The 5,713-nt window shown below is 51.8% G+C and overlaps 1 long non-coding RNA gene across 1 annotated transcript in view; it reads right to left on the bottom strand.

Moving 5' to 3' along the window:
* The window catches only part of LOC308465851, a 204,064-nt gene that overhangs the window by 178,665 nt on the left and 19,686 nt on the right, over positions 1-5,713 (bottom strand). The window lies entirely within an intron of this gene.

Below are 5,713 nucleotides of genomic sequence, written 5' to 3'. Positions count from 1 at the left end.
GGCCTGGCTGTCTGTGAAATGGGTCCGCTGGGAGCCTGGCCGGAGGTTCCTCTTTGGCTCCGTGGGGCTGGTTGCCTTTGCCCTTCCTGGGACAGGAGGTGGGGCTCTGGCCCCCCTTTCTGCGGCCTTGTTCGCCTAATAGACTCCACAGGCCTGGAGGGGGCTCTCACTTCAGCCCCCCGCCCCCCGCTTCCTCCTGGCCCTTCCTTGCCTTTGTCCCGTCATTCCTAAATCACCTTTTTATTTTTTGCTTCGCTGGCTGTGCCAGCACTTCTGTGTCCCCCGTGCACCTCCTTGAGTCAGCCAAACTGCTGGAGCATCTTGCCTTCGTGATAAGGACATCTTTGGCATCAGCAATATCGAGATCTTCTTTCCAAAGTCAGGCAGCCAGGGGCTGAACTCTTCAGCCTCGAATCCTGGTTTGGTTTTGCTTTTTTGGGGGGTGGCATCCCATAGGGACGCGAGTGGCCTATGGGTTAAACCACTGAGCCTAGGGCTTGCCAGTCAGAAGGTCGGTGGTTCAAATCCCCGCGTCGGGGTGAGCTCCCGTTGCTCGGTCCCTGCTCCTGCCAACCTAGCAGTTCAAAAGCACCTCAAAGTGCAAGTAGATAAATAGGTACCACTCTGGCGGGAAGGTAAACGGCTTTTCCGTGCGCTGCTCTGGTTCGCCAGAAGCGGCTTAGTCATTCTGGCCACATGACCCGGAAGCTGTATGCCGGCTCCCTCGGCCAGTAAAGCGAGATGAGTACCCCAACCCCAGAGTCGGCCACGACTGGACCTAATGGTCAGGAGTCCCTTTACCTTTACCTATCCCATAGGGGCAGCACAGAGTTTGAATAGTGGGGGAGGACTCAGTAGCCGTGCCCACCCCCTCCCTACCAAATAAGAGCCAGTGACTTCACTTTGGGGGTCAAACAGACTAGCCCCTCATTTTAAATGTATTTTAATATTGTGTTGGAAGCCGCCCAGAGTGGCTGGGGAAACCCAGCCAGATGGACGGGGTATAAATAAATAATAATTATTATATTATTATTCCTAAAGAGCCTCAGGCCGGCTTTTTGGGGGAGTGAAAGGGTGAGTGCTTCGCTTTGTCAGAGCAAGTTGCCTTGAACGCTTTGGCTGTGTCCAGAGATCAGCTTCGTTCCCAAAACAAATTAATGCCCAAACAGTAAAGGCGAAGGAAGGAGTGTGTCGCTCGTGGCCTCAAGCAAATTATAGACTCGCAGAGCTGGAAGGGGCCCTCCCACGGTCATCTAGTCCAACCCACTGCAATGCAACGATCACAGCTGAAGCTTCCCTGGCAGGCAGCCATTCAACAGATGCAGCCCTCAACCCCCCCCCCAAAAGTTATCTTTACAGATGGTGGGGTGGCCCTTTTGGTTGTGAGAACGTCTCTTCCTACACACAAACACCCCCCTCCTAGGGCCTGCCAGCTGCCTGGCATTGTTTTCCTCCTCTTCCAGTTTGAGTAATGGGGGGGGGGGGAGCTTAGCTTACTTGCACCAAACACCCAGGAACTTGGGGGGGGGCCTTCCGTGCTATTTGGCTGCCAGGGGCTCCTCAGGAGGAACAATCACTCCCCTTGTCTCCCTCTCCTCCTGCTTAACTGAGAGGGGAGAAGGTGTTTTTTTTTAAAGAAAACACAGTCATCACATACACAATACCTTTGACTTTTATTTCCATGATTAGCACAATGACTCTCATTACATTTTGGAGAGAAAATTCGAGGGTGGGGATCAGGGGAGAGTAATCAAAGCAGGAGCTTTTATTTCCTTTACTCTAAAAAAACAAAACAAAAACCCTTAAAAAATTAACTTTGCAGCTATGACAAGTTTTGATTAAAGAAACATTTTCCTTTTTTAAAAAAAAAGTTGCGGAGAACGTCGCCACTTACAGGAGAAGGTAGGAATGAACAGTGCAAGTCAGCAATCCACTTTGGGGGAAGGGGCACCAATTTGGGCACAGCTCAGGAGCTTGGGGTGGTGGGGGCTGTGGAGACCCCTGACCCCTCGTGTTGACTTGGAAACATGGAACTGGAGAGTGGGTGGGTGGGCTGCAGGCGGCCGAATCCAGACACTCCCCCCCCCCATCAATACAGGACTTGGGCTCTCCTTGAGAGCTACTCCCTTTTTAACTTCCTTTCTGCTGGGCAGAAAGACTGCCATCCATCACTTCCACTCGACCTTTAAAAGACACTCGCTTCAGTGGTTTTTCTGAATCTGGACAACGGCCCCAATCCAGTGCAGTGGAAGTGAACCCTGCACCCCCCCCCCCCATTTCATTGGGAACACTTAACCCACAGCACTCTGACGGCATTTATTTAGCACCCCTGGCTCACTTCCTTGTCATTGGCCGTCCTGGGAGTACTGGCTTTCCCCAATTTTTTTAACGTACATTTTTCATTTATTGAACCTGGCAGTGTTTAGCCTAGGCGTAGGCAAACTCCGGCCCTCCAGATGTTTGGCACTACAATTCCCATCATCCCTGGCCGCTGGTCCTGTTAGCTAGGGATGATGGGAATTGTAGTCCCTAATATCTGGAGGGCTGGAGTTTGCCTGGAACAGATTTTTTTCTCGCCAGTGTGGCTACCGTGATGGAGGGTGGAGTTGCCACGGGGAAGGGGGCAGGCTATCTGGCTGTGGATGAGGAAGACTGGCAAAGGAAAGGAAAAGCTGTTCATTTGCAGAGTGTAGTGGGAGAGACCCCAATGGCCATCTCGACTAGCCCCCTGCAACGCAGGAATCAGAGGCGAAGAATCCCTGGCAGGTGGCCATCCAGCCTCTCTTTAAAAACCTTCAAGGAAGGAATCCATAGCAGAGGATGGTGCAAACAAGGCTTGGGCATCTCAGCCCAGGAGTAAAATACCCCAACCTGCCCCCCCAACAGCCAAGTTCATTTACTTGCAGGGGGTGGGGGTAAATATATTCCATAGATCCCCTTGATTTGAGTGAACACAAGAGAGGCCTGTTTTTTATCCCGACTTTACACAGAATACTGCCTTTTTCAATAAATCTTCACAACCCTTCGAGATAGTCCTTATCCCTCCACTGTGTATTTTTGGCTTAGCCAAATTGTATGCAAACAAAATACCCCATCAGCTATACTGAAGTTATGCTTATTTATCGTTTTGTTCAAAGAAACACTTCTTTAATCAAAAATTGTGTTGAGTTAGAAACTAACACTTTGTAACAGTTCCTGTTTGCTGTGGTTTTGTTTTTTTGTTTTGGTCCACTTGACAAAAAAAAAGAGAGAATAAGTTAACACTAAACACTCAATATTATATTTAATATACATATATTTATAATATATATGTACACACAGTTAGCACGGTCTGAGCGTCAGGGGTCAGGGACAGCTGGGGAGGGAGGAAGTAGAGAGAGCTGGCGGAGAGGCAGGATTGGGGACTGGCTGTTTCCTTCCCCTGTTCTGGCTCCTGGAGCTTCTGTCCGGCTGCAGCGGACTACAATTCATGCACCTGAACTTAATACGGAGGGCGGGTTTGTACTATTAAAAGAAAATAAAAACCCTGGCCACGTCCCGGAATTTTAAATCTGAGACACCAGAGATGGCACACTGGTTTGACTGATAACATTCAGTCTGCGTGGAAGCTGCCTCCTTGTGCTCATCTTGGAGGTAAGAAAGTGTTGTGGGGTTAATTGAACAGTACAGTCATACCTCAGGTTACAGACGCTTCAGGTTGCACCATTTCGGGTTGCACACTGCGCTGAACCCAGAAGTACCGGAACGGGTTCCTTCCGGGTTTCGGCGCATGCACAGAAGTGCTAAATCGCTCTTTGCACATGTGACAGAAGCGCCAAACCGCAACCCCCGCGTGCGCAGAAGTGAGGATCACAAACACTGCGGGTTGTGAACGTGCCTCCTGGCTTGTGGGAAGAGGTTCTTTTAAACAGAGCAGGGCTTTGCTCATTGGTGGCTCAGCAGCAGAGCACATGCCTGGCTTGCAGAAGGCCCCAGATTCAGTCCCCAGCATTGTCTCCAGTAGGGCTGGGAATTTCCCCTGCCTGAAATCCTGGAGACCCAGGGTGTGTGTGTCTGTGTGTATAGCGCATCCACAGTTGGAGGGCCACACAGGTGTGTGTCTGTCTCTCCACCCCCAGCCCTGACCTAGCAGAGAGCCTCCCTCTCTCTGGCAATGTCACTGGCCTTGCAAAATATTTGAGGCGTTTTCATCCAGAGACCAAGCAAGGGTTGCCCTTTAAGAGCTGTGAAGGACTTGGCCATGCCAAGGGTGGTGGGCATTTAGCCCCTAAGCTAAAAAAAAAAAAGTGTTTTCTGCATCCTGTGATTCTGAGCTGCCTCCTAATCAGCCCCTTTGTTCTTCGCTTTGTTTTGAGCTGTTTGTTCGCTTTTTAATTCCAGCCTCACCCCCCCCAACCACCACCCTGTTTCTTTTTTGACACTATTTTTACCCGCTGCCAATTTGCTAATTTGCAATGACATCACCACCACCAACTGTTCAGCTGTAAACATCAGAAGTGTGTGTCTGTGGGGTGGGGGTACTTAAGGCCAGCTGAACCAGAGACCCCCCTTCTGCCGAGGCTTTGGCTTTGAGAAGGCAGAGGCTTCCCGGGGCTGATTTTTGTTACTGTAGGACCTTGGAAGGAGTCAGGGGGAGAGAAAGAAGGCAAAGGCGGCAGTAGCAGCCCCTTCCCCTCCTGCGCAATTTTTGCACCTCCAACCACATTTGCTGAAGTGCTTCTACACGTCTTCACACAAAGGCTTCTCTTAGGAGGGCACCAAGCAAGGGCAAGCAGCCCAGAGGCCTCCCCAGTGTCCCTGACCCCCTTAGCTGAGAGTGAACACTCCCCTCTGCTACCGCTCCTCATAGCTTTTCCGCAGGACCCCAGACTCTATATATATCTTGATTTGAAATGTGGTTGACCTCTGCAAGAGCAAGGAGGCTGAGAAGCCCCTTCCTGAATCAGAAGCAACATCTAGTCCAAGCCCCCACATCTAAATCACAAAGAAGGCATCCAGGACAGATGGCCCTCCGCTTAAAAACCTCCAGCGAAGGAGAGTCCACATGCTCTGGCCCATTCCTCTAGGCTTGGCCCAATCCAGAAGCGTAACAAGCCCGGTGCTGAGAGCCCGGCTGAGTGTGCCATGCGCCCTTGGAGTTGTGTCCAGATGTGCACGGCCAACCTCAACCTGTGAGAAGGTGCTTTGTGGTGCAGCTTGGAGGCGAGGTCCCACCATGCCAAACTGAAGGCAGGCAGGGGGGTGCAGTGGTTGCAGGGACGGGAGCCTGTCTCTCTCGAATTGGGGCCATTGCATGTCTCTCTCCTGCCGCTGACCCCTTGCCTTGCTCCAGAGGAGCCCTCCCCACCCCACCTCGCTCCCCCTTTCCGCCAGCTCTCTGGACTTCTGAACAGTCATTGCACACCAACACGCACCGAGGGAGTTTTGTGCCAGGAATGCATCTGGTTGGGCAGGATCGACCCACTGCGGCCGAGATCCTGACCCAGGGAATGGGGGGGGGGGAGGATTGAAGGCAAGGCTCAGGCTGTGTGTGGTGGGTAGAGAGGCAGCGGGATTGCCAAGGGGTGGGGGTGGGAAGGGGGAGACCGAAACAAGATGCCTTGTAAGAAACACAGACCTAGCCCACCTGTTGATACATAACACAAAAGAACACAACACTACCTGCAAGGGGGAAGGGCAGAAGCAGGTGGTCTCGCTTTAAGGTTGGGGGGGG

This window comes from Podarcis pityusensis (assembly GCF_964106645.2).
Source record: "Podarcis pityusensis genome assembly, chromosome: 16".
Taxonomy (NCBI): domain Eukaryota; kingdom Metazoa; phylum Chordata; class Lepidosauria; order Squamata; family Lacertidae; genus Podarcis; species Podarcis pityusensis.
This window is presented reverse-complemented; position numbering and strand designations above follow the sequence as displayed.